This window comes from Canis aureus, chromosome 22 (assembly GCF_053574225.1).
Source record: "Canis aureus isolate CA01 chromosome 22, VMU_Caureus_v.1.0, whole genome shotgun sequence".
NCBI lineage: Eukaryota > Metazoa > Chordata > Mammalia > Carnivora > Canidae > Canis > Canis aureus.
The window spans coordinates 51,322,466-51,338,973 of NC_135632.1; the positions used below are offsets into that span (position 1 = coordinate 51,322,466).

The 16,508-nt window shown below is 43.7% G+C and overlaps 1 protein-coding gene across 7 annotated transcripts in view; it reads right to left on the reverse strand.

The window, feature by feature from the left end:
* Window positions 1–14,259, reverse strand: part of ENTPD6 (ectonucleoside triphosphate diphosphohydrolase 6) — a 45,758-nt gene extending 31,499 nt beyond the window's left edge. For 4 of the 7 annotated variants that reach the window (XR_013361683.1, XM_077866042.1, XM_077866041.1 and 1 more), the window contains exon 1: window positions 14,082–14,218. The gene's annotated coding sequence lies outside the window, so the exon portion shown is untranslated. Of the gene's footprint in view, window positions 1–14,081 lie in introns of all 7 variants that reach the window. The other 3 variants (XM_077866045.1, XM_077866044.1, XM_077866043.1) reach the window with 2 other exon arrangements.
* Between the last annotated feature and the right edge of the window lie 2,249 nt (window positions 14,260–16,508).

Here is a 16,508-nt window from a genome sequence, read left to right on the forward strand (position 1 = left end):
AAAGACAGTCTCTTCAATAAATGGCGCTGGGGAAATTGGACAGACACATGTAAAAAGAATGAAACTGGACCACTCTCTTACACCATACACAAAGATAAACTCAAAATGGATGAAAGATCTAAATGTGAGATAAGAATCCATCAGAATCATAGAGGAGAACACAGGCAGCAACCTTTTTGACCTCAGCTAGACATGTCTCTAATGGCAAGGAAAACAAAAGCAAAAATGAACTGTTGGGACTTAATCAAGATAAAAAGTTTCTGCACAGCAAAGCAAACAGTAGACAAATCAAAAGACAACTACAGAATGGGAGAAGATATTTGCAAATGACATCAGATGAAGGGCTAGTATCCAAGATCTATAAAGAACTTATCAAACTCAATACCCAAATAATAACTAATCCAGTCAAGAAGTGGGCATAAGACATGAACAGACATTTCTCCAAAGGACATACAGATAGCCAAGAGACACATGAAAAAATATTACACATCACTCGGCATCAGGGAAATACAAATCAAAACCACAATGAGATCCCACCAGTGAGAACTGCTAAAATTAACAACTCAGGAAACAACAGATGAGATGTTGGCAAGAATATGGAGAAACAGGAACCCTCTTAACACTGTTGGTGGGAATGCAAGGTGGTACAGCTACTCTGGAAAACAGTATAGAGGTTCCTCAAAAAGTTGAAAATAGAGCTACCAGGCAGCCCCAGTGGCACAGCGGTTTAGCGCCGCCTGCAGTCCAGGGTGTGATCCTGGAGGCTGGCGATTGAGTCCCACGTCGGGCTCCCTGTATGGAGCCTGCTTCTCCCTCTGCCTGTGTCTCTGCCTCCCTCTGTCTCTTTCTGTGTCTCTCATGAATAAATTAATAAAATCTTAAAAAAGAAAAAAAAAAAAGAAAGAAAGAAAAAGAAAATAGAGCTACCCTATGACCCAGTAATTGCACTACTAGGTATTTACCCCAAAGGTACAAACACAATGATTTGAAGGGGCACCTGCACCCTAATGTTTCTAGCAGCAATGTCCACAATAGCCAAACCATGGAGGGAGCCCAGATGTCCACATGAATGGCTAAAGAAGATGTGGTACATATATGTGTATGTATGTATATGTACATACACACATGCACACACACATATACATACATGCGCACAATGGAATGTTACTCAGCCATCAAAAAAATGAGATCATTTGCAATGACATGGATGGAACTAGAGGGTATCATGTTAAGCGAAATAAGAAAGACAACTGTCATATGATTTCACTCATGGGTGGAATTTAAGAAACAAAACAGAGGAACTTAGAGGAAGAGAGGAAAAAATAAAACAGGATGAAATCAGAGAGGGAGACAAATCATAGAAGACTCTTAATGACAGGAAACAAGCTGAGGGTTGCTGGAAGGATGCGATAACTGGGTGATGGGCATTAAGGAGGGCACATGATGTAATGAGCACTGGGTGTTACATGCAACTGATGAATCACTTAACTCTACCCCTGAAACTAATAATACATTATATGTTAATTAATTGAATAAAATAAAATAAAATAAAATAAAATAAAATAAAATAAAATAAAATAAAATAAAATAAAATAAAAAGCAGGGCAGGGGTTTGTGCTCTGCCCACAGCAGCATGTGACCACAGGCAAGTTAACCTTCACAGGGGGCTAGTCTCCTCATCTGTAAGGTTGAAAGCCACCATGTGACAGTGTTTGGAGATATAACGAGATGTGTCACGTGCCCAGAAGAGGACACACAGAACAATATACTGAATGCTGGCTTGACAGCAGGGCAGTGGGAAATAATATATCCCCTTGGAACCAGGGACAGCAATGGGCAGGAATGCTGGAAGATAGTGTGACTGCACTCTCTGTGGAGGGTCAGGGCTAGAAGTGCAGAGGTCACGCCTGTGGTGGTTCTTCATGTCAATCCCAAGGGCACCTGGGCGGAGGAGAAATGGAATGAAAGTAGCCCCTGGGGCAAGGGCAAGGGAGAAGAGAGTCCAGGCCTTCTGTGGCTGTTCCTTTCCAGGATCTAGCCCTGCAGCATATTTGGATGCTTTCAGACCTGACCAGCATTGCCCAAACCTTTGGCTGTCTCTGTGTTCCTACCTACGGGACAGGCCTCTCCAGTGGCCTACCCCTCGAACTAGGACAGGGGGTAGGACCAATCATCCCTCCCTGAGCATCTGCTATGCACAAGGCTGGGGGAATGGCTCTGCTGGCAAGACCATGCAGTAAGCTTCCTTCTGCACCTGCTCATACCAGACTTTGGGCCTTTCTTGGGTCTCACCGAACATAGTAGGGGCTTTCTACTGCTCTCAGGATCATGTCGTACCCCTGGCTGGGCCTAGCTCCTTAGCAGCCTCTATAGCTTTGTCACCTCTCTAGCCTTTGCTCACAGTGCTTTGAGAACCTAGTGTCTCCTTCCGTCCCTAGAACGCAGCTCCTCTCTGCCTCAGGCCCTTTGCACACACTGTTATCCATTCCCAGAATGTTCTTGCACCAACCAGGCCAAACTTGTCCCCTACCCAAGGCTCACCTGAAATGTTACTGTCCCCACCTTCCCCAACCACTCACAACTTGAACAGCTCCCAACCCCATTATGCTTTCTCTGTACTTCCTTCCCCCCTCTGACCTGGCATCTCTACAATCTCTAACAATGCCAGAGTTTGTGGGATTAATTCCTAAAGGTCCATGTCACCCTCTAGGCTATGAACTTCCAAAGGCAGAGACTTACCCTGTTTGTGCCACTGTAACTCAGTTGAGAACACGGGCCCTAATCTAGAAGGGTAGAGGATGCTCCTCTACCGCCGTCTACCTCCCATACTGTTTCCAGACACACAGAAAAGTCCCCATTTCAAATCCTTTAATGGAGAGGATGTCAGCAAGATGGTGGAATGGGGGGGGGGGGTCCTTGTTACCCTATGGAAATATTAAAAAAAATTAGGACTGGCTAAAATATTTTATGAATTCTGAAAAACAAAGACCTATAGATCTGTAAGCAAATACCTAACCAAGAAGTCACATTCAGAATGGTAGGAAGTTCTGTGGTGTTCATCTACCCTTGCCACACTCCTCCCTACACAGTACGGTCTAATGGCAGCAGCAGCCCAGTGTCCATCTCCTTCCATCAAACTGAAGGGAACAGGGCAACATCCTAACCTGTCTTGGGGCTGCCTGAAAGAGGTCTATTTTGCTTTACTTAGAACTCAGAGCTCAGATGGGGGAAAACTATGGAAGGCAGACTTTCTTGTGATAGAGTGTGACCACAGACCCACACATGCTTGGGGAAAAGGCTGGGGGTGTGTGTGAGGGAAGAAACAACAGAAGGAGCATGACTGAAACCGCTGGAAAAATTAAGGCATTTGAAAGCAGCTACTGGGTACCTGGGTGGCTCAGTGGGTTAAGCATCTGCCTTCAGCTCAGGTCATGATCCTGAGGTCCTGGGATCAAGTTCTGCATCGGGCTCCCTGGTCAGCAGGGAGTCTGCTTCTCTCCCCCCCTTGCTCCTCCCTCCTGCTCATGCTCTCTGTCAAATAAATAAAATCTTTAAAATAATAAAAGCAGCCATAATATACGGAGGGAATTGAAGCTAACACACATAGGCCCATACAACACATGTTCAGGAAAAATCCTGAGAAGATCTTAAGCCTTTGCCTTGGGCTGACTCCAAGGCTCAGATATACCCCGCTAAGTCTGCAAATACTGGGAGAGGTGGCTGTTTTCTCAAATGCTCAATTTTTCAATGACAAAGAGGATCACCAGGCATATAAAGAAACAGAAAAAGATGGCCCATTCAAAGGGAAGAAAAGGTGGCAGAAACTGTCCTGGAAAAAACACAGGCATTGGATGTACCAGATGAAGACTTAAAACAAATGTCTTATGTATGCTGAAAGAGCTAAAGAAAACACAAAATTGAAAGAAATTAGGAAATGATATAGGACAACAAAATAAGAATATCAATGAAGACATTAAAATTGTAAAAAGGAACCAAACAAATTGTGGGGCTTAAAAGTACAGTAACTGTATTGAAAAATTCATGAGAGGAGTTTAACAGCAAATCTGTGCAGAAGAATGAGTGAACTTGAATATGTCATTAAAATTACTGAGTCAGGGGCATCTGGGTGGCTCAGTTGGTTAAGTGTCTGTCTTCGGCTCAGGTCATGATCTCAGGGTCCTAGGATTAAGCCCCACATCAGGCTCCTGCTCAGCACAGAGCTTGCTTCTCCCTCTCCCTCTACTTGTTGCTCCCCCTGCTTGTGCAGGGAGTAAAAGACATAAGCGAACAGAGCCCAAGGGATTTATGCCACACCATAAGGGACCAACAGGCACATTATAGGAGTCTCAGAAGAGAAGAGAAACAGAAATAATGGTTGAACTCCAAAAAAGGTAAACCCAGAGACTCATGCTGAGAAACATTATAATCAAATTGGTGAAAGCCGGAGGGGGGGGGGGGCTGGGGGGAGGAGAGAATCTTGAAAGCAGCTAGAGAAATGTACAAAGGATCTTTAATAAGATTACCAACTTATTTCTCAGCAGAAATTTTGGAGACCAGAAAGCAGTGGAATTATATATTCAAATTGCTGAAAGAAAAAAAAAAATCTGTCATCTGAGAATTTTGTATTCAATAAATCTGTCCTTCAAAAATGAAGGTGAAATTAAGGCATTCCCAGATAAATAAAAGCTGAGGGTGTTCATTACCAAGAGACCTGCCCTATAACAAATGGTAAAGGCTGAAATGAAAAGATGCAGGACAGTAACTGAAAGCCATGAGAAAACATAAAGATCTCCAGTAAAGTTAAATACATGAACAAATACAAGAACCAGTACTACTATACATTTGGTTTGTAACTCCACTTTTTATTTTCTTCGAGATTTAAAAGACAAATGCTGTGACATCAAAAACATAAATTAGGGAGACCATACAGATATATAGGAACAGTTATCATATGCAATTTGAGTTAAGCTGGGATAATATTTAGAATAGACTGTAATAATTTTAGGATATTATAGGGGATCCCTGGGTGGTGCAGTGGTTTAGTGCCTGCCTTTGGCCCAGGGCGCGATCCTGGAGAGCCGGGATCGGGTCCCACATCAAGCTCCCAGTGCATGGAGCCTGCTTCTCCCTCTGCCTGTGTCTCTGCCTCTCTCTCTCTCTCTCTGTGTGTGACTATCATAAATAAAAAAATTTAAAAAAATATATAAAAAAAAGGATATTATAGGTAACATCTGTTGTAACCACAAAGAAAAAACTTAGAAATATATACAAAAGGAAATGAGAAGGGAATCAATACTATCCCTACGAAAAAAAACAAATACAAAGGAAGGCAATAATGGAGGAAATGAAGGACAAAAAGGGCTAAGACACATAGTGTAAATCTTTCGCCTTAAAAAAAATAAAAATAAAAATAAATAAATCTTTCGCCTTTTACTAAAGATTTCCGTGGAGAGGAAAAAGGGCTAAGACATACACAAAATAAAATGGCAAAAGTAGTCTTTTCTTGTTAATACTTAAATGTAAAAGGATGAAACTCCCCAACCAGGATACAGAGAGTAGCTGAATGGATTAAAAAACAAGATCCAACCATATGCCTCTACAAGAGACCTGAGATCTAAGGGCCCATAGAGACTTATAGTAAAAGAATGAAAAAAGATTCCATGAAAAGAGTAACCAAAAGAGAGCAGAATGGTTATACTAACATCACACAAAACAGAGCCTATGTCAAAAACTATCACAAAAAATAAAGACACTGTATAATGATAAAAGGGTTGTTACCAGTAAAATATAACTATAAACATATACACCAGAGGTCCTAAATATATGAAGCAAACAGTACTGAAAGGAGAAATAGACAGTTGTGCAATAAAAGTAGGAGAACTCAATATCCTGCTTTCAATAAAGGATAGAAAAATCAGACAGAAATGAATAAGGCAATAAGAGACTTGAACAGTATAAAGACCAAGAGGGCCTGACAGGCACATACTGACCACCCAACAACAGCAGAATACACGATCCTCTCAAATGCACATGGAACATCCTTCAGGATAGATGACATAACAGGCAACACACTATGTCTCAATATGTTTTAAAAGATCACAATCAAAGTGTATTTTCTGACCACGATGGAATAAAACTAGAAGTCAACAAGAGAAGGAAAGCTGGAAAATTCCCAAACATATGGAAACTAAAAACCACACTCTTTAACAACCAATCGGTCATAAAAGAAATCAAAAGGGAAATCAGAAAATATCTTGTGACAAGTGAAAATGAAAATACAACATATCAAAACTTATGGAATGCAGTGAAAGCAATACCAATAGGGAATATTATACCTGTAAATGATTACATTAAAATAGAAATTTCAGGATGCCTGGGTGGCTCAGGGGTTGAGCGTCTGCCTTCGGCACAGGGTGTGATCCTGGAGTCCCGGGACTGAGTCCCACAAGGGGCACCCTGCATGGAGCCTGCTTCTCTCTCTGCCTATGTATCTGCCTCTCTCTGTGTGTCTCTCATGAATAAATAAATAAAATCTTAAAAAAAAAAAAAAGAAATTTCAAACCAACAACCTAACTGTGCACCTTAAGGAACTAGAAAAAGAACAAATGATTTATTTATGCTAAAAAATGTTAAATTTTTATTTACTTATTTTTTTTAAAGTAGGCTCCATGCCCAGCATGGAGCCCAAAATGGGGCTTGAACTCACAACCCTGAGATCAAGACCTGAGTGGAGTTCAAAAGTTGGATGCTTAACTGAGCCACTCAGACATCCCGAAAAAGAACAAATTAAACACAAAGCTAGAAGAAAGGAAACAATAAAAATTAAAGCAGGATAAATAGAAGATAGAAAAACAATAGAGAAAAGTCCATGAAACTAAGAGTTGTTTCTTTGAAAAGATCACCATAACTGAAACATTTACCTACACTACGAAATAAAGAGAGACGATTCAAATTTAACTAAAATCAGAAATGAAAAGACGGAACATTACTACTGATTTTATAGAATGAAAATGGTTATGAGAGTATTATAACAGTTGTAAACCAATAAACTGGATAACCTAGATGAAATCAACAAATTCCTAGAAACACACAACCTACGAAGAGGAATTATGAAGAAATAAAAAAAAAATCTAAAGATCTATAACTAGTAAGGAGGCTAAATCAGTAATCAAAAATCTCCCAACAAAGAAAAGCCCGACCAAATGAATACTGATTTGTTGGTCACTACTGATTTTACCAAACATTTGAAGAATTCCAAAATCTTCCCAAAAAATGAAAAGAAAGGACCACTTCTTAACTCATTCTATGAGGTCAGCATTACCCTAAAACCAAAGCCAGACAAAGACACTAAAAGAAAATACAATAAATAAATAAATAAATAAATAAATAAATAAATAAATGAATGAATGAAAATACAGACCATTATTCCTTATGAATAGTGATGCAAGATGAAAAGTAATTTATCCTTGACAAATAGCAGCAAATTGAATTCAATAGCAAAGGGCCCAAGTGGGGTTTATTCCTGGAATGCAAGGATGGTTCAAGATTTGAAAACCCATCAAAGCAAATATATCACATTAACATAATAAAGGAGACACCTGGGTGGCTCAGTAGATTAAGCATCCCAACTCTTGATTTCAGCTCAGATCATGATCTTGGGGTCATGAAATCCCACCCTGCATCAGACTCTGCACTTAGCATGGAGTCTGCCTGTCCCTCTCCCTCTGCTCCTCCCCCTGCTCACACACACACACACACACTCTCTCTCTAAAGAAAATAAGTTAAAAAAAATAATAAAATCTTAAAAAAATGCCAGAATACAGGGGGAAAATCCATATGATCATTTCAGTTGATGCAGGAAAAACATTTAATAAAATCCAATACCTTTTATTTTATTTATTTATTTATTTATTTATTTATTTATGATAGTCGCAGAGAGAGAGAGAGGCAGAGACACAGGCAGAGGGAGAAGCAGGCTCCATGCAGGGAGCCCGATGTGGGACTCGATCCCGGGTCTCCAGGATCACGCCCTGGGCCAAAGGCAGGCACCAAACCGCTGCGCCACCCAGGGATCCCAAATCCAATACGTTTTCATTATGAAAACAACAAACAGGATAGAAGGAAACTACCTCAACATAATAAAGGCCATATATGCAAATCCAATAGCTAACATCATACTCAATGGAAAGACTGAAAACTTTTACTTTAAAATCAGGAACAAGAAGGATGTCTGTTTCCAACACTTCCATTCAACACAGTTTTGGAAGTTCTAGGGAGACCAATTAGGAAAGAAAAGAAATAAAAGGCATCCAAACTGGGAAGGAAGAAGTAAACTTATCCATTCATTGATCACATGATCTTCCATGCAGAAAACCCTACAGATTCCATTGGAAAGGAAAATAACTGTTAGCACAAATAAATTCAATAAGGTTACAGGATACAATATCGACACACAAAAATCAGTCGTTTCTATCCATTATAATCAACAATTTGAAAAAGAAATTAAGAAAACAATTCTATTTACAATTACATCAAAAAGAATAAAATATGTAAGAATAGAGTTAACCAAGGAGGTGAAAGATTTATACCCTGAACACTACAAAACATAGCTGAGAGAAAATTAAGTGTCAGATAAATGGAAAGATATCATCTGTTCATGGACTGGAAAATTTAATACTGATAAAGGCAGCAATACTTCTATAGTGGTCCCCAGATTCAATGCAATTCCTATCAAAATCCAAACAACCTTTTTTTTTATTTGCAGAGACAGGGAAAAAAAAAAACAAAAAAACAACCTAAAATTCATAAGGAATCTCAAGGGACCACAAGTTACAAATTAATCTTGAAAAAGAACAAAGTTAGAGGCCTTATACTTCCTGAGTTCAAAACATATTATAAAGCTACAACTTGTGGTACTGGTATACAGACACAAAGACCAATGGAACAGAACAGAGAGCCCAGAAATAAAGCTTCACGTACATGGTAAAATGATCTTTGACAAGAGTACCAAGACTGTTCATGAGGGAAAGGGCAGTCTCTTTAACAAATACTCCTGGGAAAACTGGATATCCATTTACAAAAGACTGAAGTTGAATCCTTATCTTACACCATATACAGAAATTAACCCCAAATCAATCCAAAATGGATCAAAAACCTAACTAAAAAAACCTGAAACTATAAAACTCCTAGAAGAAAATACAGTAGAAAAGCTTTGTGACATTAAATTTGGCAATGATTTTTTGGATGAGTACCAGAAGCAAGAACAGGACAAGAAAAGTGAAAACAGAAAAATGGGACAAAAAAATTAAAAACTTTATACATCAATGGACACGAACCACAGAAAGAAAAAAGGCAACACAGGATGGGAGGACATATTTGCAAATCTTATCTGATCAGGGATTAATATCTGGAATACAGAGAACTTAAACTCAACAAACAAAAGAAACCAAACAACCTAATTCATAAGTGAGCAAAGCATCTGGATACACACCTCTTTAAAAATATACAAATGGACAAGAAGCAATATAAAAAGATGCTCAACAGCACTCATCATTAGATGTGTAAAACCACAAGACACCTGGGTGGCTCAGTGGTTGAGTTTCTGCCTTCGGCTCAGGGTGTGAATCCCAGAGTCCCAGCATCAAGCTCCCTATAGGGAACCTGCTCCTCCCTCTGCCTATGTCTTTGCCTCTCTCTCTGCATCTCTCATGGATAAATAAAATCTTTTAAAAAAATGTGCAAAACCACAATGACGTATCATCTCACACCCATTAGGATAGCCACTATATTAAAAAAAACAACAACAACAAAAATAACAAGTGTTGGATGTGGAGAAATTAGAACCTCTGTGGGATTATAAAACAGTTGTAGAATAGTATGGAGGTTCCTCAAAAACTAAAAATAGAATCACCATATTGATCCAACAGTCTCATTTCTGGGTATATATCAGAAAAAGAATTGAAAGCAGGGTCTTGAAGAGATACTTGCATACCCAGGTTCACTGCCACATTATTCATAATAGCCAAGAGACAGAAATAGCCCAAAAGTCCATTGATAGATAATGAATAAAGAAAATGTGGTGTACACACACAATGGATTTTTAGTCTTAAAAAGGAAGGAAACTGACACATGCTACAACATGGATGAACCTGAAGATACTATGCTAAATGAAATAAGCCAGTCACAACTCAATAAATATTCACCTTATATGAATTACCTAGGGTAGTCAAATCCACAGTGACAGAGAGAATAGTAGTTCCAGGGGTTGGGGTAAGACACGGAATGAAGAGCATTAATGAAGAATGAAGAGTTTAATGAGCGCAGAGATTCAGTTTTGGAAGATCTGAAAAAGTTCTGGAGATGGAGGAGTGTGATGGTATGACAATGTGAATATAATGAATGCCACTGAACTGTATATTTGAAATGGTAATTTTTATGTTATGTATATTTTATCACAAGAAAAAAATTCTTTAATGGCTCTGAGGCCAGGTAGGTAACATAAATAAGTTCTGTGGGCACAGGACTAAAGGCAGTGTTGGGGGAGAAGGAGAAGGACTGAGCCCGCTCATCACATCAAAGGTTTCAAAGTTTCAGTCCTGTCTCACTCTCTTGACAACAGCAACAGATCATGCTTTACTGAGATTCCTTCTGCTTTAAATATATATATATATTTTTTTAAAGATCGTGTTCTGCTGGTTCTTTCTTCATACCGCTATAAAATCTACCCAAGATACTTACTGCCACTCTGAACCCTGGCAACTAAAGGCTTCTCTCCTGGGTTCTTTGGTGCTCTACAAACTTCTACTCCCTGAGTAAGCAGTATGTGGAGTTATTTATTTGAGCCTTCCCTCTAGTTAGTTTAGCAGGGGCCAGCTCCATCATCCTGGGTCTTCCAACCCCAACACAAGGCCAGAGCCCAGCAGCCATCCAGTCAACAGTTGCTGTTAAAGGAGGCTAGCTGATGGCTTAGCAACTCACTTGTAGTCGGGGAAAGATGGAACCATCAACAATGCTTCAGGATCCAGATGATGGCCACCAACAGAAGTAGGCATTTGGGAAGGGGCAATTTGGGCAGGAGACAATAATGACCAGGTTTTCAGCATGTTAAGTTTGAAATGACAGCAGGACATTTGGTCAGAAATGGAGCTGACCCTTGTGAGATAGCAGGTTTGGGGTTGGGACCTGGGAAATTGGGCACGAAGGGGTATTAGCTAAGGTCAGGAGTGAAGAAATCAAGGACAGAGAGAAGACCCAGGAACGAGCAGAGTCTGAGATGTAACCTGGGGAATGCTCAATCCTAGGCATCTAGCACTCACTCTAGAACTAGTCCTCTCATAGGCCTCCTTTCATTAGGTTACTGTATCCCAGAGTTTTCCATCGCTAAGAGATCATTAAACAAAAAGGTATTTATAGACAATGTTTGAAAGCAGCTATTTCTAAGGATGAACAATGAGAACACAAAAGTAATACTAACATCTTACAACTCTGACAGCGTAAGATGTTTCTTACAATTCTGACAGTGTAAGATGTTAAGACCCTTCTTTTTTTCTTTCTTTTTTTTTGCTTGCTTTCCTGTTCCTTGCAACCAGTGGGCCAGTGCAGCACAGTTGTTAAGACCCTTTTACATAATCAACTTTTGTCTTGTTCAATGTTAGTTTAAGAACCATGACCTACATGATCAGATTAACAGGTGATATACCAAATTTTGAGGCAAAGGTTGCTTTTTATTAAACTAAAAAAATTATCCTTTACATAAGCTATATCCTGTTAGCAGAGGCTTACAAGGCTGGCACTTATACCACACAACAGGCAACAACTTATTATCATACAACAGTGCCAAGGCCCAGGAATATTTGAAAACAGACTTGTCTGTAATCACACAGCTGGCATGTGGTAAGGTACAGACAAGACTTTCTGGCTTCTGTCTCCACATCAAATGTGCTCCATCACTTCACTTTCTCTATTAATGTTAAGACTACTTCAGACAACCAAAAAAATACATGAAGTTACATGCCTATAATCGTTACAGTTATAGACCAACAAGCTCAGCATAACATAAACAGTCCAAACAGAAAATAACATTTAGGGAGCACAGAGTCAGGAACAACCTGGCTCCATGACCTGGAGGCCCAAACCTAAAGGCCAGTTTCACCTACTAAGACTATAAGATAATTTACGAAGGGGCAAATCGCATTTCCATGGGCACCACTAACACCACAGTCTAAATATGTCGATCAGGTCCTCCCTAGAGGTCCACTCAGGACCTGAATTGTTATTCAGTTTGATTTTTGTCCTTTAAAGAGAGAGAGTCTAGAACAAGGCTATCAGGCAGGGAATAGGGAGTAGGCTGGGGCACAAAGGTCAACAGAGGTTTGGCTTGGTAAGCCTTGCTCCCAGCTAGCTTTCTAGGAGCTGGGGAAGGTAGGTGGCTCTTGGAACATAAGCTCTATCTGATTTGGATCAGTGGCTAATCTGTTGGCCAGTTTCTTCAAGGTTTTCAGTTAAGTACACAAAAGAGCCATATATGCAAAATGACCACCACATATGCTAAAAACCTATCCAAAATTAAACATTAACAAACCACTACTTACTCTCCTGGTAGGTTTAAATGGGCTTTTATCTCTTTCTCCGGGGGGGGGGGGGGGAGGGAAGAAAGGATACATACATGAGTCAGCCCAGTTAACACCACCAGTTGTTTCCTTTTCACAAGACAGAGTGGGCGGGGAAGCTCTTGCAGATCTCTTTACATGGCTGTCCCCCTCTGGTTTTTCATGTGAGGTTCCACAAGGGAGAGACATCATATTAGACAACTGATGCTTATGAGGGCAGGGGGAGTGGGACAGAAAACAATTCCTGGATTTATACTACTATGCTCCCCGCCCCCAACCTTGTTCATGTATTGGTAGGGTCAACAGAACAACCTCCCCAGGACAAACCCTCATCCCCCATCCATCATGGCTCTTGCAGTGGGTCAGAAAGCCCTTGTAATCACAGTTGCTATTCACCCGTCCGAAGGAACCTAAAGTTTCAGATTCCCTCACTGAGGGGCTATGGGCTAGGACCTACACAGGATCCTGAAGGATGGAAGATGTGGGGCTTGGTATGCATGATCCTGGAATGTGTCTGGAAGGACAACTGGAGCTACCCTGAACTTCTGGGTGACTTACCCCTTTTGAGTGGATGCCCGGGATATGGGGGGCTGTGCCCGTCATGATCTACAAAAACAATCCAGGTTTTCTTCCAGCCTTTTTATTTTTTTAATTTTATTTATTTATTTATGATAGTCACACAGAGAGAGAGGCAGAGACAGGCAGAGGGAGAAGCAGGCTCCATGCAGGGAGCCCGACGTGGGATTCGATCCCGGGTCTCCAGGATCACGCCCTGGGCCAAAGGCAGGCGCCAAACCGCTGCGCCACCCAGGGATCCCCTCTTCCAGCCTTTAAAACCATTCTATGGCTCCTAGCTGGACTTAAGATAAACTACCTTTCCCGCAAGGGCCCCCTGCTCATCTCTCCCTTCCCTTTTACTCTCTCGACTCTTCAGGGCTTTCTCCTGAAGGGCGTGGAGCCCAGCGTCCAGCTGTGTCCACTCAGGGCCCCTCCCTGGAGCACTGCTGGCGCCCACCTCGAGCGCCCCGTGCGCTCTCCTGGTCGCACAGCAATCCCAGAGCTTACTGTCCCTGCATGTGCTGCCCTGTCAGAGGACACGGTCTTGTCTTGTCCGCTACCCGGGCTCCCTCACTGGGCCGCCCGTCCTTTCCCTCCCGGACCTCGTGCAACCGGCTCCGCGCTGGGAACGGGTCGGCCAAGCCGAGGGGAGGAGCGCAGCAGCAGGTCAGCAGGGTCCCTGCGGCCCCCCACCGCCTCCAGGACACTCACGGGTCGGCACAGTCGGGTCCGGGACGACTGCAGGAGCCCGGACGGGACGGCAGGAACGACCCTGAGGCGCCTGCGGGCCCCGCTGCTGGAGACGGAGGAGCCGGCAGGTGGAAGGCTCCGCACCCCGCGGCCCCGACCCGCCGCACCCGAGCCCTCTCCCGCAGCGTACCCCGCCAGCCCCGCGCGCCCCCGGCCCGCCCTTACCCTGCAGTCCCCTCCGCCCCTCCGCGGAGGGAATTCCGTTTCCCGGGAGCCGGAGGGCGACCGAAGAACCTTCGCAGCTCCAGCTCGGGGCCGGCGCCACCACGGCCTCCGCCCACAGGCCGCCAGCCCGCGGATCCCGGAGCCTGGGCCCCGCCCACGTGCTCGGCGCGTCCCGGGGAGGGCGGAGCCGGGCGTTGGGGCCCGCGCAGGCGCGGCGTGTGGGCGGGGCCTGGGGAGCCCCGGTGCGCAGGCGCGGCGTGTGGGCGGGGCCTGGGGAGCCCCGGTGCGCAGGCGCGGCGTGTGGGCGGGGCCTGGGGAGCCCGGGTGCGCAGGCGCGGCCGTGGTTTTCGCGCCGCTGGGTGGCGTGGTTTAGAGTCGGGGGCGGCTGCTGGGGGCGGCTGCTGGGGTCGGCTGCTGGGGTCAGCTGGGCCTGAGGTCTTGGCCGGCGGGGCGGTCGGTGCCGCAGTGCGGCCCCGCCGGCTGCGTTCCGCTCCTGTCCCAGCTCTAGGGGTCCCTCTGCGCGGCAGAGCGTGCTGTGCTTACCCCCATGACCTCACCACCCGACCTTGAGCAGCCGTGAACTTCCCTGGGGTCCTTGCACACCTGCAGCACCCCCACTCCCCACAAGGTGGTAGTGATAGAAAATGCAACTACGGCAGAACAGGTGCGCGGCGAATCTCCTGTTCTCGACCCCCATTCTCCTAACTCTAACAGGAGATGCCGAGGTGGCCAGGTCCTGACTTGGGTCAGTCGTCCACGCAGGCCCCAGCTTACTGAAGGGTCATGGGAGTGGGTCTTCCCAGGTGTCCTCCACTCAGGCCCCGCGGCTGTGCCCCGGCGGGAGCTGCGTGCCCGCTGCCCTGCGGCTGGGCTGCCTGCGACCGTGGCGAGCGCTTGTGCCTCCTGTGGGGCGGCCTCGGACTCGCAGGCGGAGGAGGGGAGAGACCCTGGGGCGGTCCTCAGCCGGCCCCTGGGCCCGTGACCCACTCAGCGGGCTCCTGACCCACTCTCTGCTCCTGTCTGTGCTCAGGATGGTGGCACTTGTGAGAGTGAGTGGATGCTAACCAGAGTCGATACCAACCAGACGGGATGGAGGGACAACAGGCACATACCAGGAGTGGGCGCCCGGCAGGTGGTCACCGTGAGCACCTGGTCGGATGCTACCCTCCTTCACCGGGCCAAACCGCTGAAATTTGTTTTATACAGCAGTTTGCTCATGTGGTCCTTTGTTCCAGTTGCTCGCTATTATGAATAATGCTACAGGATCCTGGAGGACTATTATTGTGTGCATGTGTGGGTATATCTTATAGGAGAAATTCTTAGAATTTCTATGGTAAAGGATGTGTCCCCTCAGCCCTTTTTCTTTTTTTTTTTTTTCAATATAAGTTTATTTTTCATTGGTGTTCAATTTGCCAACATATAGAATAACACCCAGTGCTCATCCCATCAAGTGCCCCCTCAGTGCCTGTCACCCAGTCACCCCCCCCCCACCTCCCCTTCCACCCCCCCTAATTCGTTTCCCAGGGTTAGGAGTCTCTCTCTCATGTTCTGTCCCTTTTTCTTTAAATATTAGATACATGTGACTACACTGCTCCTTACACAATGCCCTAACTGACACATCCACAGTAATGTATAGGAGCGTGGTTTCCCCATGTTTTCACCAGTGAGATCTTTACAAACCTTTGGATCTTTGCCAATTCAACTGTTCTAAGAATTCTCATATACAGTTTCAATTTACATTTATTCTAACATTTGAAATCTCTATTCGTGGAACTGTGGTGGCCTTGCTTCTGTCTTCCTCACTCAAAAATAACATCACCTTCACCATATTTCACTCCTAGAGTTTCTAGAATTTGTCAATTTTACTGACATGGACTTTTGCATATGCCATTCAGTGCTTGGAGAGCTCTTCCCCCAGGTTTTTCTTTAGACAACTGCTATTAAAAAAAAAAAAAAAAGAAAACTGCTATTGTTTGAATGTGTACTCCCCAAATTCATATGTTCATATCATACCCCTGAAGATGATAGTATTAGGAGGTGGGCCTTTGGGAGATGAATGTGATTAGTGCCCTTATAAAAGAGACCCCAGACAGTTCCTTGCCCCTTCTGTCACGTGCAGTCACAGTGAGAAGGCAGCCCTCTGAGGAAGCCAGCCCCTAGAAACAGAATCTGCCAGTGCCTTGATCTTAGCCTCCCAAGCCCCCAGAACTGTGGGAAATACATGTTTGCTATTTATAAACCACCCAGTTCATGGTATTTTTGTTATAACAGTCTGAATGGACTGAGACATGGCTTCTTACTCATCATTTAAGACTCAACTCAAATGTCATCTCTTCAATTTTATCTAGAGTAGTTCTGTTCCCCCCCCACCCCGGCTCTTTTCTTTGTTTACTTCATAGTGCTTTTCAAACCCATCATTATTTATTT